The sequence below is a fragment of the Notamacropus eugenii genome, chromosome 5 (genome assembly GCF_028372415.1).
Source record: "Notamacropus eugenii isolate mMacEug1 chromosome 5, mMacEug1.pri_v2, whole genome shotgun sequence".
Taxonomy (NCBI): domain Eukaryota; kingdom Metazoa; phylum Chordata; class Mammalia; order Diprotodontia; family Macropodidae; genus Notamacropus; species Notamacropus eugenii.
In genome coordinates, this window is record NC_092876.1 from 303,896,461 (window position 1) to 303,916,155 (window position 19,695).

At 34.1% G+C, this 19,695-nt stretch overlaps 1 protein-coding gene and 1 pseudogene across 1 annotated transcript in view; one reads left to right on the forward strand and one right to left on the reverse strand.

The window, feature by feature from the left end:
• The window catches only part of DPP10 (dipeptidyl peptidase like 10), a 997,128-nt gene that overhangs the window by 148,871 nt on the left and 828,562 nt on the right, over positions 1 to 19,695 (forward strand). The gene's annotated exons all lie outside the window — the stretch shown is intronic.
• On the reverse strand, positions 1,786 to 2,188 carry LOC140503224 (non-histone chromosomal protein HMG-14 pseudogene; annotated as a pseudogene).

Genomic DNA, 19,695 nt, shown 5'->3' on the forward strand with positions numbered 1-19,695 from the left:
TCTCTGCTTATTCTTCTGTTTCCCTGAATGAAATGTATCCCTGTACCTAAGTGTATATTCTTACTTCCTTTGAGCAGATCAAATCTGAGTAAAAATGAAGAGTTTTTGGCAATTTGAATGGCAATGAACAGTTGCCATTCAATCCTTCCTCCTTGTTTGTATAGACTGCTATTTGTGTTCACTAATTATATAAGATCATCTTCCCATCTTTTCTCTCCCTTATCTTTCTGCTGTATTTCTCTTCCCCTCCTTTTCTTTTAAGATCATCACACCGTATTAGAAACACCCCCATGACCTCTTTCTAATAAGATTCACTTTGTGACTGATGCTGGCGAAGATTGTAGGCAAAAAGAGAAAGGGGTGGGAAAGGATGAGGTGAATATATAGTGTTATGGAAGCAATGATATGACTTGAACAAACTTTAGGAGATATTGGAGAGCAGAAGGGCCTGATATGGTATGATCCATAGTGTCATGAGGAATCTAACACAAGTGGATGACTGAACAACACCAACAAATGACTCCTGATGACAAGAGAGCTCTGAGGGAATATAGGGATAATCTTACATTAGAATAAAATCAATTTATCCATATTTAACCTGATACAATAATATTAGGTAATAATAACAACTTTCATATGGAGCTTACTATATGCCCAGCAACTATTTTACAAATATTATCTCATTTGATCCTCACAACAAACACGGAACTTAGATACTATTATTATCCCTCTTTTATAGAAGAGCAAACTGAGACAAATAAACTTTAGGGAACTTACTTGGGGACAAACAACTAGCAAGTGTCTGAGGACAGATTTGAACTCAAATCTTCATGACTTCAGGTCTTGCACTCTATCCACTGCACCACGTTGCTCACTCAGATTTACTTTTTTATGCTACTCTAGACTCATGTGCTTATATTTCAAATAGTTTATGCAGCTCTGGACTTTTCACCAGAAATTCTTTTCCATCCTCTATTCCTTTTTTTTTATATAATCAAGATTTTATTAGTTCCTTTGGTAATGAGTACATAAATTGTTCATTTAAATTAAATGAATAAATTGTACATTTAAAAAATGCTTGAAAAGTCTAAATATTATGTAGTTGTAATCCTTTTCTGCACTGTTATTCCAGTGACTTTCTTATTTTAAGTTTGGAAACAACTATCCCTAAAATGAGGTTATCAAATACCAGTATCCAGGTAGTAGGTCCTTCACAAAGCAAAATTCCACTAATTCTGTATTTGATAAAACAGTACTTGTTATACAGATTTTTCAGTCTCTTACAGCACATTAGCAAAGTAACTGGAAAAAAAATTGTACTACCACTACCAAAGATGACAAAGTCACAGATAGCACATAACTTTGAAAGGGTGATCCAAACACCATGCAGCAGTTTTATTTAGGAAACAATTGTCCTGAAAGACAAGATGGATACAGATTAAAATAAGGTCTTTAAAATTCATAGTCACAACTCCAAATTGCTATATATGCTTCATTTAATTTAAATTCATTTAATATATCAAAACTGCCTGAGGAATATTAAGCCTATGAACAAGACACACAAAACCTTCCTAGACAACATTCTACTAATTTCTGGTTGTATTAAAACAAACAAACAGAAAACCAGACTGTGAACCTGCACATGATTTCACCTCTTTAAGCAGAAATCTAAATAAAGTCACTTTAGATTGGCTTACATTTGTCTAAATGTTTTAAGAAGTTAATATGATGAAGTGGAATTGTCTCCTTCTTTAAAAATGTGTTTCTAGAGGTACTAAAAAAACCTTACATTTGCAAAATAGTTGATAAAAATATTCCTCTGAATTGTAGAAGAAGAGAGATAACAGGGACAATTGTTAAAATACTTGGTATAAGATATTCAGATTTGCTTTCTTTCTCTCCTGCTGAATCAGAGACTGGAACCTCTTCATTTTTAGCTTCTCCATTTTTGGCAGGCAAGCCATCTTTATTCATTTCTTGGTTAGTAACTTCTGCTTGCTTTCCTTTTGCTCCTTTTTTTTTTCCCTTTTATTTGAACATTTTTGTCCTCATATTTATCCTTTCCAGCTGTCTTTTGGGGCTTATGTAAAACCTTTGCAAGGATTGGTTTAGCTGATAATCTAGTCAACCTCCTCTTGGGCTCCTCTCTTACTTCCCCTGCTGTAGAGTTGACCTTCCTTTTGGGCATCTTGGCTGCTAGTGTGGATTGGCTCCTCTCCCCACACACAGGCTAGCACTGGCAGGAGCGACTGTGCTTTTGGGTCGGAGGAAAAGGGCCACAATAGTGGAAGCTTCTTCTCCAGCCTCCAGCCTCTGTTTCATTAAAAGTGCATTTCCCCCCTATACAATTGTACTGAGATTTAGTGTGTGTAGTTTTCTTGATTATAAGCTTAGATAATTTGTCTTGTATAATATCATGTGTCAAGCCCTCCATTCCTTTCTTATAGTAGCTATCAAATTGTGTTTGATCTTGCCGAGTCTTCTTGAAGTTTTTCTGTTTTGCTTTTTCAGTAATTTTTCTTTGATCTCTAACATCTGTATTTTGGCTATAATATTCTTGGTACTTTTCAATTTGTGGTTACTTTCAGAGAACAATTAGGGGATTTTGAATGTCTACTTTGCCTTTTATTCTAAGAGATTTAGGCAGATTTCTTTGTTTCATGAAATATGATGTTTAAGCTCTTTATTTTCTCCCTTTTTTATTCATTATTTTAGGTAGTTCAGTGACTCTTAAATGATGTTTGGTTGTTTTTACTATGAGATAGGTTATATTTCCTCTTTTTAATGAGTCTTTCAACTTAGTTTCTTACTGTTTCATTAATTCAGTATTTTAAATTTGATTATTTTTAACTTTCTGAATGTTTTTTTCCTTGGGTATGATTTTCTACCTTTTCCACAAAGCAATTAATCCTTTTCAAAATTTTCCTTCAGAGCTCTTATTTCTTTCTATTGTTTTCTCCCTACTACTCTTATTTAGTTATTCAACTATTTTAGCATTTTAAAAACTTTTACTTCATATTTTCCAGGACTTCTGGTTGAACTTGTATTTTAATTAAAATTTTTTTCTTGTAAATTTTTGGAGTAATTTTTTTTCTTTCTAGTTTATGTCTTGGACATTTCTGTCATCAGAATACTTTTAAAAAAATAATTTAGTTATATTTAGTTTTCAACATCATTTTTATGTTTTCTCTGCCTCTCTTCTCTAACCCCTACGCAAGAAAGCTTGTAATCTGATATAGGCTCTACATATACATTTTTATCAAACCTATTTTCATATTAGTCATGTTGTGTATAAGAATTGGAAGAAATGGATGGAACAATGACAAAGAAAAAACAAAACAGAACAAAAAAAGAGAGCAAACAGTATGTTTCAATCTGCATTCAGACTCTTTCTCTAGATGCAGATGTAATTTTCTATCAGGAGTCTTTAGGATTTTTTTTAAGTCCTTGAATTTCTGAGAAGAACTAAGTCCGTGAAAGTCAGTAATCACATAATGTGGTTGTTACTATATACAAAGTTCTCCCCATTCTACTCACTTTACTTAGCATCAGCTCATTTAAGTCTTTCTAGGTTTTTCTGAAGTCCATCTGTTCATCATTTCTTATAGCACAATGGTACTCCATTACATTCATATACCACAGCTTGTTCAACCATTCCCCAGTTGATGGGCGTCCTCTGAATTTCCAGTTCTTGGCTAACACAAAAAGAGCTGCTATAAATATGTTTGTACAAATGGGTGCTTTTCCCATTTGTGTGATCTCTTTGGGATACAGGCTTAGAATTGTTATTGCTGGGTCAAAGGGTATGCACATTTCTATAGCCCTTTGGGCCTAGTTGCAAATTGCGCTCCACAGTGATTGTATCAGTTCACAACTCCACCAACAATGAATTACTGTTCCAATTTTCCACATCTTCAGCATTTATAATTTTCTTGTTTTGTCATGTTAGCCAATCTGATAGGTACAATGTGGTAACTCAGAATTGTTTTAATTTCCATTTTTCTACTTAATAGATTAGAGCATTTTATATAACTATAGATGGCTTTCATTTCTTCCTTATAAACAGCTTTCATTTCTTCCTTATAATAGTTCTTAAGACCTATTTAAAAAGTATTAAAGTTTTTTTTCTTTCTCATTCTTCCAACCTACTTCCACACTTTAGATTTTATATTATTTCCTCTGTGCATTTCTTGGAGATATTCCTAGACTGACCTCTTTTCCTGTGTCTTCCTCTGGATTTCTTGGCATATTGCATTCCATGTTATTCTAGGATCTCAGAAAGAGTTTAGGTGGCAGCCCAAGCTTAAGCTTTCGGTGCTCCCAAAATGTCTGGATCTAAGGTTAAGTCTGTGTATTGCCTTCTTGGTCTGAGCTTAGCAATTTCCAAAACTGGATTTTCTGAGCAACATCCTTATAGGTTCATCAATAGTTGGAAGTTCTAATAGACTTGTTGCACTATCAAGCCACTATCAGCCAGCTGAGAGGCTCTGACAATTCAGTTACAACTTCAAATTTCCCTTTGCTCTGTGATTTCTGCCCTTGTTATTTGATCACAAACTATTGGGCTGAATGATGGGAGCTGAGTCTCTGTTCTCCTGGGATCAGAGCCACATGACTGCTATCTGTTTCTTAAGTTTTTCTTTGCTCAATACATAGTTAAGGGCCTGTAACTATTCCTTACTCCTAGACACACCTTTGTTTTAGATCACGATCCCTAGAAAGGTGTCCCCTCCTCTCTCTACCATGAATCCTTGACTAGTTACCTAATCAGGAGAAACAGAGCTATCAGTTGCCATCTTGTCCCTTTCATTGTGCTTGTTAAGGGTCTGGGACTTCACCTTGCCCTTGATAAAATTATTGGTCTTTCAATCTCTTGAGTGCTCGAATATTCATGGTGGTCATTCTGGATACATCCCTATCATATTATATATAAATCTCTTTGTTTAAATAGAAGTAGCCTAGGTGTTAAACTCACTGTGACTATTTTTTTTCCTGATCAGGATACGGTATGGTGAATTTCTATATCTTCATGGAGGAGCTTTGTAAGAGGAACTAGGCTAGCCTTCTATCTGATAGTCCACCATCTTGGATATGCCTTTAAATGTAATTTACAAATGTGTTGCTAAGTTAAACTTGGTATACAAAGAAAAGAGAAACATCTAATGTTCTACCAAAGTCAGGAAGTAGACAATCTGTGACTTGTGTAGAGATGTGTCATAAAAAGGAGGGTGACAGCAATAAGAGAGAGTTGAGAAAATATGTGCTGGGGATAATTTAATAGGTAGAGAGTTGATGAGTTCTGGGATCACTAAACTGAGGGAGTGGCAACCAAAGAAGTAAACTTTAAAGGAAAATGTGAGTTCTGCAAGATGAAAATGAAGGAATATATTTCAGATTTATCACATAGAAGTGAAGAAGAAAATGGAATATAAAATTTGAAAAACATCTAGAAATCAATTTTGACTGCAAATGAGTAATATCAAATAAGGCTTAAAAATACCTTGAAGCTAGACTCTGTAGGATTTTCAAGTTCCAGGCTGTGGGGTTTGTGTTTGTCCTGAGGGTAATAGCCAATAATGAAATGTATTTGAATATGTGAGCGAAATGGTGAAAACTTTTCCATGGGAAGGTGGATTTTTTAAGTCTCAGAACTTTGAATCCTAAACATTTGAAGGTTTCTCTTAAAATTTAGGAAACAGATTACCTTCCTGTTCCCTTTTTATAATTTAAAATGAACCTTTGGAGGTCTGATCATTGCCTCTTCAGATAACCTTTTCCACTTCATAAACCAATTCCTCCTTGTTAGAGACTTGGATCTAGAATAGTACTTCCTTTCATTATTTCCTCTACTTTGTAGACAAAGATATTAGGACATTTCAAGAATTTTTCAGCTGCTCTGTTTTTATTAGAGCAGAAGTTCTAGCAAATGCACAGATATATAAATATAGTGCAGTCTGTTAAACTGCAAACCCCTCAAAAGCAGGGTGTATGTCATTTTCATTTTTGTATATCTCTTGGCTAGCATGTTACCTTGCTTACAGTATATAAACCTAATATAATTCAGACTACTAAAGTGCTATAAGAAAAGTATGAGTCAACTGGTTTATGTGATTACCAAAAAAGAATGATAATGAAATTTTAACTAATACTAATAGAAATATAGCATCCATATTTGGGGTTTATAGTCCTACTTTGTTTTGCTCATGAAAAAAGATAAAGCATTGTATAAGTTCTAGGTAGCTCCTTTATAAGGAACCTGAAAAGCTGAAAATGGGCAATGATGATGAAGAGAGGGTGAAAAATAGTACTCTATATGGATTATGTGAAAGAAATGGGAATATTTAGCCTGAAGCAAAGAAAATTGGCTGAGATAGGGGAGTAAGCAGCTTTTGTTAAACTTTTAAGGATGGTCGTGTGGGATAAGATTTAGATGTGCTTTGCTTAGTCCCAGAGGGAAGAACTAAGGCAAATAGGCCCACATATCACTGTCAAAGTAGAAGCTATTCAAAAATACATTAGTGGCACTATTGAATGTGATTTATGACTTGGGTAAGGGTGCAACTAGATGGCCTTTGGTATTCTGTAATGCCATGGTGTTAATAATCAATATTTCATTTATTTATTTACCAAACAAAAGATATGCAAAGACATATCGTTTTAAATAAAATGCATGATGGTTTGATTACTGTATACATATCTGAGAAATATAGTTGTGAGAACTGCACAAAAATATATGGTGACCCAGAATAATAATTTTGATTTATTGTGGATAATAACAGCATTATATAATATTATATTTATGTGGTATTAGCATGAGTGTATTCATTTTTCCTTTTCCTGTAATTTACTTGTATCTTACCCCACAGATAATCTAGCCAATTACAATTAGATTGTCAATGAAGGAAATTATTTTGCATTGATATAATTTGTTTCATCAAATCAGAGTAATGGAAACAGAGCTGGCCTCAGTCAAAAAATTGAAAGTTGTCACAATATGTTTAACAACCTTCTCTTTCTGCATCCTTTCTCACCATTGGTCTGCTATCTTCCCTTCCTTCAGTCTACTCCTTGACACTTCTCAAAATTTTTAATAGCATCAGTCTTTTCTGGCAGATGAATATGTATAATTGGTCCAACAAACTCATTCGAACTAAGATGTAAATGATGGAAAACAAAACAAAAAAGAAAATTTAAAGCTATTTCTAGCCTGACAGAAATTCATTTCTTACCCTTGGGCGTGGGAAAGGAAATCTTTAGCAAAGGGAATAAATTTCTAGCTTGTGTATATTAGGAATCAAAATGTATATGAGGAGATCATTTCTTTAAGGTACTTAGACTTCATGGTATCCCTGACATATGAAAAGACCACTGAACTGGGAATCAATTCGAATGGTTTCTAGCCCTGGTTTTGTCACTGATTAGATCTTTAGCCTTGAGCACAGATGTATCTTCACCTCTCCAAGGCTTTTCTCATGAGTAAAAGTAATTCTCTGGAAAAAATGATAGCTAAAGTCTCATCCATTTTTATATCCCATAATTCTAAAAGATTCTCTAGTGCAGAGGTGTCAAACAGGATGCCCACAGGCTGTATGTAGCTAGACCACCCCCAAGTGTGGTTCCAAATCATATTATAATGTATTTGGAAATGAATTAACAAAGTAAATAAAAATAAAATGAAACATGCATCACATTACTGAGTTCTGTAGGGTTCCTTATTTACAAATTAGTTTCCTGCATTTCTTTTTGGGGTTAATACCACTACTCTAGAGTTTTACTAGATCAATGTCCTACATTTAGGTGAGTGGTTAATCATTCCATTCCCTGCCTTATTTCTTACCTAGTCTTAATCACTGAATGAGGTCTTAAAAAGAAAAGTCTCCCACTGCATCCAGGGCCATCTCTAGTCATCCTGATCTATATTTTGCTACTGGACCAATATAGTTTCAGAAGAAAAAGTAAAGCTAGTCACTTTGCACAGATCTCACTCACTTAAATCCAATTTACTTCCATATCATATGTCATGGTCTTTTTTGAGAACAAAGGACAAGCAAACGACAAAAACAGTTAACCATTCAAATCAAAATGTGATTTTTTTTCTTCTCTTTAAGTTTTACTCAGGCACAAAATACTGGGATTTTGAAAGATGATAGGCTGGTTGCGTTATACATCTTCAGTGTCAAAGGGGCTTACTTTTTCTGTCAATGATAAAACCATTAATAATCAGAACTATATATTTATAATACATGAAAAGAAACATTTGGTACATGGCCTTTCTCAAGTTGCACTCTAAGAAATTGGGGAAGCATTTTGTTAATTATTAAATATTATTATCAATATTGTCCTCAGATTATTTTGCATAATTTAAAATATTATTATTAAAACAAATCTTGATTGGAAATGTCAGCCAGTTTGTTGTTCTGTGAATAGATTCAGTTTTTTTTCTTGGAAAAATATTCATCCAGGGGGTTTAGAACTTACATTGAACTCTGAAGATCTGGCTTTTAACCACATCAGTCAATCAAACAATTCTCATTTGCTTATTTCCCTGATTAGCTCATCAGAAGTAAATTATAGTTCTCATTGAACTCAATTATGGTCATTCAGTTCATATCCATTTACACAGGTTTGGTTGAGATTATTTTAGACCTTTCGGTTATTGACCACTATTGAGATGTGTGAAAGAGTTTCTGTCTTGATAAGTAATTTGCACAATGAAATGTGCTGAGGAGTTTGTTTTGGTTTGGATGTTGTCTGTACCTTTCTTTTTCTTTTTTTTTGGGTTTACTTTTACATGACCTTTGGTGAAACAACTCCCTTAGATTAACAACCCTTCCTCAATTTATAATCCTAAAGATTTTCCTGATGGTACTGTTTAAGCAACTTATCTAGGGTCACACAACTTTTTTTTTTTTTTTTTTGCATTGCACTCCACTCAGCCTGACTCTGAGATCAGTTCTTTATCTGATATTCCATGGCGCCTCTCTTGTTATATTATAGTAATGAGTAGAAATGCCATCGATCTGAAAAGACACAGAAGATAATAAAACAGGGAGAAAAGGTAATTACAAGTGTAGAGTCTTATTTAACAGTATAATCATCTCTCGGATTTTATTGAAGAATTGGCATGTCACAGCAATGTTCAAAGGTTTTTTGAATCAATTCTGCAACATCATTGCAGAGCATAGTGTATTACATTTTTTTTTTTTTTGTATCTTTGTGGCTGCCACATCATATCTATTGTACATTTTAGTAAGATAGTAGAAAAGGGTCAGCTAATTTAGTTCCACAACCTACTCAAGAGTTAATTTATGCTTTGTACTTTGTGTTCAGATATGAAGCTGATTATATATTAAATGTATGAAAATAAAGCATCAAATTCTAGACTGCATGCTATCATATGAAAAGTAATAATGATAATATAATCGTGAATTGAGAAAAACAACAGCTGTGGATTCTAATAAGTTTTGCAAATGTTTCAAGTATTTTGTGCAAGAGAAATGGCCTTCTCTCTCTGATTACTCCAATATTATGTGGCTTTTCTATTATAATACTGCAAAGAAGGCAGGATTCATAATATAGGTTTAACATGTATAATATGGTTCTGCTGGATTCCCTCCACTGCTTCCCAGCCAAAGAGAGAATTCAAGATCAGTTCTATTCAAATGTGTCATATAGAAAGTCATATTGACTTTCCCATACATTCCCTTTCTCTACACCTATAGTCCTTTACTTCCTGCCATCCTTACATTGTGACAAATATTATTCCTAACCTGATACAAATCATCAGTCATGCCTTCTTGATTATGGCCCTTCCCAATGTTTCACCTACCTTGACTGCTCTCAGTTGTCAATCTCATCTAACAATTGCTGATAGCATGTTTAATTTAAAGGAAAATGTGGGAACTGTGATGCACAGCAGTATATAAATATTGCTCTGGTTACTATCTTTCTGGAGCTTATAATTTAATAGGAGAGACAACACACATTATTATGTTAGCTTGTTTTTAATTCAACAAACTTATTTTGATGTTGCTTTCTTTGTGTAAGAAAACAATAGTCATGATTATGCTTATGATTATTATATGACTTTGTCACTTCCATCATGGAGTTTATAGATTATGGTACATATAAACAATTATAAAGTAATACATAAGTGTGGCAGCTAGGTGCTCTGTGTATAGACTGTTGGGTATGCAGTCAAGAAGACCTTACTAGTTGTGTGACCTTGAACAGTAATGTAATCCCTGTATACCTCAGTTGTCTTGTCTGCAAAATGGATAAAATAGTAACAATTTCTGTCTGGGGTTGTTGTGAGGGGAAAGCAAGAAATAATAATTATAAAGTATTTAGCACAGTGCCTGGAATATAATAATTGTTGTATAGCTATGATGATGATCATGATGACAGTGATAAGAACAGATATACTAAATGCTATCTCTGTGTTTCACCAGGGTTTGATTACAGTTTAAGCTTTTAATAAAGGACAGGATCTGAAAAGTTGGAGGATATGGGAAGACCTTACAAGTAATAATAACAACCTATTTTATTTGCAAAATGAGGGTTTTTGTTTGTTTTTTGTTTCAAACAATCATTAGTGCAAATAAATTAAGGCATGTTGCCTCAACCAAGGGTCAGCTTTATGAAGAATATTCTTCTTGAAGCTGATATTGAAGGTTATGAACAATTTGAATAAATGGGAAGGGAGACATTTTACGTAGGAGACTTGGGAACCTTGATAGCATATATATGAACAAAGATGAATAGGTATTAATGAGAAAGATATGTTTGGATGACAATTCGGAGACTAACCTAGCCAGTTCAGATGGTTCCTACTGGAGAGAGGAGAGAGAGAACTTTCAAGTGACAGAGCAATATTTGGGAGAGCTACCAATGTCATCCTACTAAGTTTAAGCTTTATATTGTAAGCAAAGGAGACCAACAAAGATATTTGAATTGGGCTGTGTTGTGGTAAGAATATTATTTAGCAAGATTGATTCATTTCCTTCACTTAACTCTGATGCTTTACAACGTCATGAGGTGTCGCCTTTGATTTTTGAAAGTTATTCTACTAGAAGATTCTATCAAGATGAAACGTTGACAGAATAGGGTTGATGATAGACTGCACTAATCTGTCATTCAAGGACCAGCCTGGTTAATTGAAGCAGGTCATTACTAAATGTCCACAATAATACATGATGGAACAATGTCCAAGCCCTAGAAGTATTTTTGTATTTGTAGACTGAGAGAATACCCATGCTGAAAAGGAATCATAAATGCTTAAATATTGAAGTATTAACCACTATGGCTTACCATTGATCCTACTGGGAAGACTTTGAGTTTGTCCCCATTACAGATAAAATGTACTCTTGGTTTTAGATTGATAGTACTTATCATTTAATAAAGGCTCCATTGATTCTTATTCTTTCATCTTCATTGGTGGTGCATACTATCATTTTGTTCTTTTTTTTTTTAATTTATGTCATTGATAATTTGGTTTTCTTCTTTCTTTGTTGAATCAAATTAATAAACACTTCATTTCATTGTTATTTTTTCCATAAACCCATCTCCTTTTACTTACTAGTTCAATGGTTTTCTTACTTTCAATTTTAGTGATTTTTCATTTATTTTTCAGAATTTATACTTTAATGTTTAGTTAAAGATTTTAGTTCTTTTCTTAGCTTTTTAAGTTGCACTACAAATTCATTGGTTTGCTTTTTCTGTTTCATTGATGGAAGAATTTAAAGATATGAATCTTCTCCTGAGTTGCATTACATAAAATTTGCCCGGTGGTCTCATTATTGTAATTCTCTTTAATGAAATTGATTGAGTCTGTGATTTATTCTTTGACTCATTCTACAGATTAATTAACTTACTCATTCTTTAGATTATTTACTTACCAAGTAACTTAATCCATGCTTCTGTAGCCCTATATTTGATCTAATTTTTATTGCACTATACACTCAATATTTATGCATTTCTGCATTTGTTTATGAGAGTTGTATAGAATATTACCTTGCCATTTTTAAAAGATGCTATGTAAAGCTGAAAAAAAGTTATACCCTGTTTTGTTCCTATTCATTTTTCTCCAGAGATCTCTCATATTTAACTTTACTAAAATTCTACTCTATCCTTGATTTTTTTTTATTTTATGATTGTGTTTATTGAATTCTGAGAGGGAAAAGCTGTGGTTTTCCACTCTTCTAATACTACTTTCTATTTCCTCCTGTATCTCATGTAATCTCCCTTTAAGAATTTGGTTGCTATTCCATTTGGTGCATATATGTTTAGTATTGATATTACTTTATTGTCTTTGTTATCTTTTTGCAAAATGTAATTTTCCTGCTTATCTCTTTTAATCAGTACTACTTTTGTATATAACTTTTACTGAGAACATAACTGCTACCCCTGAATTTTTATTTCAGCTGGAGCACAACAAGTTCTTCTCTAGTCCTGTATTTTAACTCTGTGTGTTTTCGTGTTTCAAGTGTGTTTCTTTTAAACAACATACTTTTTTGGATTTTGATTTCTAATCCATTCTGCAATCTGACTCTATTTTATACATCAATTCATCCCAGTTATTGTGCTTCTGTCCACCCTATTTTCTTCTATTTATCTGTTGCCACTTCTCCTCAAGACAGTGCTTTGCTTCTGACCACTTAATCCTCCCTTTAATCATCAACCCACCTTTCACTTATCCCCTTCAACTCCTACTTTCCTATTGTGTAAGATAGATTTCTGAACTGAACTGGTAGCGCCACAGAATTTGAGTCTTTTTTTCCCTTACTTGGGAGGTTGCAATATTTTCTACTTGACTTGGGAACTGTGAAATTTTCCATAATATTCTTGGGACTTTTCATTTTGGAATCTCAGACAGTAATTGGTAGATTCTTTCATTTTCTATTTTGCCCTTTGATTTTAACATGTTAGGACTGTTTTTCTATAATTTCATGAAACATAATGTCTAGGGTCTTATAATAATCATGACTTTTAGGTAGTCCAAGAAATCTTAAATTATTTCTCCTCAATTTTTTTTATGAGTTGATTTTTCCCAATAAGATATTTCAAATTTTAATATATTTTTGCTTTCTTTGATTTTATTTGTTTCTTGATGTCTCATGGACTCATTAGCTTCCACTTGCCCAATTCTAATTTTTAAGAACATATTTTAAGCAAGTAGGTTCAGTGATCTTTTATACCTCTTCTTCCATTTGTCCAGTTTCACCTTTTAAGAGGTGATGTTCATCAGTGAAGTTTTATAACTCTTTTCTTTTAGTGAGGATTTGTGCCTCTTTTAGTAATTACACAATTTGCTGAGTTATTTTTTCATCAACTTTTTTGTGCTTCTTACTACTCTTTTGATTATTTCATATTGTTTACTTTTTAAACACCTTTCTGTGAACATATTTTACTTATTTTTTATTCTACAGTTTTAAAATAAAAATATTTCCATTATAGAAAGAATAGAAAGAAAAGAGGATTGTGCATGAAACTACAGATCTGCTATGTGCAACTGTTGGCTTTTCCTTTTAAATATATATAATAAAGCTACCCTGTAACTTTCTTCCCCCATTCCAAGAAATGATTACTGTTAGACACAAATGTATGTGTGTAGCTGTGTGAAACCATACTTTGCTTTATTAGTTCTTTCTCTGGATGCAAATGGCATCTTCCTTCATAGATCCTTTGTATCTAATTTTTGTATTTTTAATAGTCAAAGTGACTGGTCACTCAAAGATGTTCTTTAAATAATATTGCTGTTACTTTATATAATGTTGTCTAGGTTCTACTCATTTCATTCTTCATTATTTTATGCAAGTCTTTCCCAGTTTTTACTAAAATCATCTAGCTCATTGTTTCTTACAGTTCAGTAGTATTCCATCACAAATATATACTACAACTTGTTTAGCTATCCCACGAACTCAAGGGCATTCCCTCAATTTCCAGTTCTTTGCCAACATAAAGAGAATTGGTATAAATATTTTAGAACATATGTATTATTTTATTTTTTCTCTACTCCTTTTGGAAAGCAGACCTAATAGTAACATTTCTAGGTCAAAAGGTATGAACAGTTTAATAACTCTTTGAACATAATGCCAGATTGTTCTCCTATACAGATTAGTTCACAATTAGACTAATAGTGGAATTCTTTTCCAAAATTTCCCTCTACCACTCATCATTTTTCAAATCCCTTCTTTTTTTTTTGTTCTCTTTTGATAGATCTTTCAGTTACCATTTGTAAACTTATTTCATTCCAAATTTTTCTTTGAGCCTTTGCTTGTAAATGTTTTTATATTATTGTCTTTTGATATTGCATTTGACCTTTCTCTATCTCTATAGTAGTTGTTTTAATTAGGTTTTTGTTGCCATTTGATCATATTTTCCAGCCTATTTCTTCACTCTGAAAATTATGTCAAAGTTAAAGACTATTTATCTGGTGGGTAGGCACTGCTCCATGTTTCAGGGTTTTTGATGTTGTTGTTTTCACAGTTTGTTCTTGGCTTTGTAAATTTTTGTTGTTTTCAAGGTGGGTTGACCTGACAAAAGGTGTTATCACTACTCTCCTGGTCTTAGTTCTAGTCTCAGCCCATGACTTGCCCCTACTCACTTGGGAAAACATTAACCATTCTTCTTCAATGTCCCTACTTTTTCCTGACTTAGAAATTTTGGTCCTCTAGTTCCTTCTTTTCTGTGGACACAAGTATTGGTGCTCCTGTCCACCCTGGAACTATGACCTAGATGTGGATATGGGCAATGGACTTGTCCATCATTGTCAGGTACTATGCCCATTGCTAGCACAGAAGTCCCTTCTAATCTCTTTCTGATCAGTTGTCCAAACCTTTTACCGTCCCTGGACTGGGAGCTCCTAAATTCTGACTGCTGTTGCTGTTACCACTGCCTCCAAGGCCCATCTCTGGTGTTGCTGTCCCTCTGGGCCAGCCCATATTCCACTATCACAGACATCTCCTTCAAACCTTCTGAGTTGCTGTGGGCTAGGAAAATATCTCACTTCAGCCTTTTGTTGGCTATGATCCTCCAGAATTTGTTCTGAGACATTATTTTTAAGTTATATGGAGAGGAATATTGGGAGACGTTGGCTATAGTGATTCCTCTATGCCACCATCTTGGCTCTATACTACCTTACTCATAATTTTTGAGATGAGTTTTCTATATTTCTTGGAGACAAATATTAGAATATCTATTTCTTATATATATATGTATACATATATATGTATTAGTTTTTAGAACTGATCAAACTAAAGATCTTGTATTAAATGGAAATTATACATAGTTGAGGATTAATCTCTAAAACACTAAGCCTCATATAATGGTGAACAATCAAATTTTCCAATATTGATACTACCGCTTAAGAAACAATACAAATTTTTTTGACCCTGAAGCTGACCTAATGTGTCTTTTTGTTTTGGGGAATTTTTCTGGTAGATAGTAACAGCAATAACATGGTAGTCCCCCTGTCCTCCACATTTACACTCATAGATGCGCAGATACAGACATGTACACATATGCATTCTTGCATGTGTCTATATAGATAAATATACATTAAGGATTCAGAAATATAAGTGATATTTCCTAGATATATTAGATAACCAAATGTGTCATGACAGCAGATTCAGTGCTTTGTATGTGGAATAGTAGGAAGTTTGGTCTTTAGTACATGTGAAATGAAGTAATACACAATAAATCCAATAAGGGGAGTTAGACCCAAGTTTTGAAGAGTTTAAAGTGCAGAATGGAAAAACTTATGTTTGAACCCAGAGGAAACAAGGAAACATTAAAGTCTAATGTGTAGGGGAGTATCATGGTCAGATGTTTTACTTAGGAAAATCAGTTTGACCATTGTTTGAAGGCTGGTTTGAGGGAAAAATGACTTAAGTCAGAAAGATCAATTAGGAACTTGTTGCAATGGTCCTGCTTACAGATCAACATTATGAAGAGAAACAAAATGCTAATTATAAGAGATACTATTGAGGCATCAAATACCTTTTTAAACTTTTACTATTATTTATTAAACTACTTACTATTATAAGATGTGAGGATAAAAAGGAAAGGCAACAACAAAAAATATTTCCTGGCTTTAAGAATCTTAAATTCTAATGGGACAGACAACATACAAATAATAAGATACATATGTAAAATTACATAATTGATAGGAGATAATTTCAAAGACGAATGCAGTAACAGCTGGGAAATGTGGGGACTGGCAAATTTTTCCTACAGATGGTATAATTTGAACAGAGAATTGAAGAATGACAGAAAAACTCAGAGGTGCATGTTAGAAATGAGGGCTTTCTAAACACTGCCAGTTGTTAGTTTAATGTTACAGGGACAGGAAGTAAAGTGTCATGTGTGCTGAATATCATGTAGTTCACTATAGATCTTGGATTTTAAAATGTGAAGCACAAAAGATTGAGCATGTGAGAGGAGGTAATTTTAAGAAAAAAAGTATCAGCCAATTAGATAGGTGACGATAGGAATGGGAGTCCAGGATAACACCAAAATGTAAAATCTGATGACTAGAGTGATGGATCATGCTGTCATAAATTTAAAGTTGGAAGGGACCACATATGAAATCTAGTTCAGTGCCTTAGTTTCCACATGTGGAAACTGTAAAATGGGAAGGTTAAATGGCTTGTCCAAGGTCACGTAGGTAGAAAGAGTCAAATTTGGGAGTTGAAGCCAGGTTCTTTTACTCCAGAACTAATTGTTTTCTGTTATACGAGGCTGTCCTCCTATATTTGTTCTCTTGATAGGAATAGAATTTTTCAGAAAGAGGGTTGTGAAATGTAGGGCAAGTGATAGGACAGATTGAATTCAGTTTTGAACAAGTTGAGACAATATCCAATATATCTCTTTGGCAATTTTTTATATAGTTTGCAATAGTATTGGATGTATGGATCAGGGAATCATCAGCATAGAGATGATTATTAAACCCATGAGAACTGATGAGGCCATAAAATGAGATTTTATTGTGAATAAAAATATCATATGGTAGTTGATCATTTGTATTTCTTGTGTAAACTACTCCTGTAATTTCCTTTATAATCTGATTCAGTTAATTCAGTCTTTCAATTGTCATATGAATATAAATGCATCAGTGCAGGTTTTAATTTGTTTTTACTTGGTTTCAATCTACAAAAGACTTTGAACTCCCAAAATTCATCTAAATGAAGCTAAATTCTTCATGCAGAGAGAAATGCCTTAAGGAATAATTACCTTAAAGGTTTTAGCAAATTAGTGTTTTTGAAAAATGAATACTGTTTAAAGGTAGTTTATCTCACCAAACCCATAGGAATTCGATTTTTGAGAATTGAATGTATAGATTGATTTGGTCTAGGGTATCTGACTGGTGGAGACTGAACATGAGATGATCACCCTTTGGCAGTGTTCTAGTTGTCATTTATAAAATAAGGAAACTCCTTTCACTGCCTGTGATGGATGTGGAATAAAGGGAATTTGATATAAGTTTTGAATACAGATTTATGTTTTGCATCTGTAAGAATAGAGTGAGAGTACACTCTATAGATAGAGATAGTGAGATTATCAACCTATGAAGGACTGCTTTTTGGATTGACTTTATTATTATTCTAAAATATCCCTATTAATTTTGTTGAATAAGTTTTATTTGTATCATTTTATTTTTACACTTTTCAAGGATGTGGTGACAAGATCTAAACTCATGCTAAAAAGCAAAACAAAGGAGAAATAAAAAGTTACATATGGCAGTGCTGAACAGCAATAATTTCTTTGAAAAAGCAGGTCAAAATATGAATTTGTTAAAATGTTTAATCATTTGATCCAGGAACTTTCAAGTCATATCTAACAGCCAAAAGAAAAGTGAAAGACTGAAGCAGAGTGTTTATTTAAACAGCTATTTCGTTTTGAACAGAGAAACAGGACAAAATATTTCATGGTTGATACAAATTGATGGATAAAATTTGATAATTCATAATATATGAACATTTTATTAAATTTATTTTTAACTCTTAGTAAAAAGAAATCATTAGGCTATTTATCTGGATATGGGGAAGGTGATGACACCAATCATACTTTGTGTGCCTAAGATTGAGAAGAAGAGAGTTTTCATTGATTATAATAAAATTTTTAACCTGAGTTTTTGTTATTCATCCTTAATTCTTGAAGAGGACCAATATTATTAGGGTGATATCTTGGTTTATGGGCAGCTAGGTGGTGCAGTGGATAGAGCACCAGTGAAGGAGTCAGGAGGACCTGACTTCAAATCTCACCTCAGACACTTGACATTCACAAGCTGTGTAATGTTGGTCATCCCCAATCTTCCTGATGAATATCTGGTCACTGAATTCTGATGACTCTGGAGGAGAGGTAAGGCTGGTGACCTGCACAACCCTCCCTCACTCAGAACAAAGTCAAATGCAAGTCATGTCATTATTTCTCTGATGGCATGGTCTTCTTCTGCAGCAAAGGAGTAACACACACACACACACATGCACACACACATATATCTTGGTTTACACATGAATTGGATATGAGTGAGGCAGTTGTCCCATATCCTTAGCCTCACTTTATACTTTAGAGAAATCAAAGTGCAGTGGGAAGACAAAGGTGAAGATGAGGGTTGATGGTCCAGAATACAGTGTGTGACTTTGGCCTTTCTAAATTAAGTTTTTTTCACCTGCCAGGTTTGTCTGGGGCCATGCTCATTCAGTGACTAAGTCCTGGGTAAGAGTTGAGACAAAAATATCTTCGTTTACCCTCACAAACGTATAATCTGGGAGAAGAAGGCACCTCAGTGTTTTTGGCTAGAAAAGAAAACAGTTGCTTTTTACACTGAGCCATTAAAAGATAAACACTGAGCCACAAAGTGTTGTGCTGAGACCTATTCTTAGCCACTCCGTGAAAGCCAGAGTGATTTGGGTTTTAAGGTGGAGTCAAGTAGCTACATTAAGAATACAATGGACCTTTAAAACCCATCTTTTCACAGCCATATTTCAAGAAATCGAAAGTTATAGCCATGGAGTGTTAGGAGTGAACCATCCCAGGTTTGGGGAGAAAGGTAATATAAATCAGTAAATACACATAAATGAAAAAGGAAAAACAAGGAAGGAGGAGGAGGAGAAGGAAAAAGAAGGAAGAGCAAAGAGAAGGGAAGGAAAGAAGGAAGAAAGGGGGAAAGAAAGAAAGGAAAAAATGATGGGGTTCAGACTCCCTCGCTCCCAGGAAGTTCAGAGACTTTGCCTGATACTAGGACCAGAAGCCAGGTCCAAAAATCCGCTTCCAAGGTGCTTGGAGAGGGGGAGGCTTGCATACCTTCCAGTTTTAGCAGAAGAACTTGGAATTAGCAGCTTTTCTGGGTCAAGGAACCATAAATGACGAGGTTGAGGGGTGATGGGGGACCCCAAAACATTGACGGTCCGGGTCGTGCTCGAATGAATTTGACTCAGGCCTTCTTAAAGCCAAAGAAAACAAAGCTTATTAAAGATTCGCCAAATTAGGTTGCCTCTTAAGGAGCCTCAGCTTTTGTAACGCTTGTATTCACAAGCGGGCCAGACACAATCCCAGCTAGACAGTCTGAGCTGGATGCATCTGAGCGCCTTCATGGAGGCAAGGTGGGACTTAAATACAGAAAAGAGTATAGGAGGGATCTGGGGGGGTGGTCTGGTAGTCCACGGTGATGGGAGGAGGGGTTTAGGAAGGGTC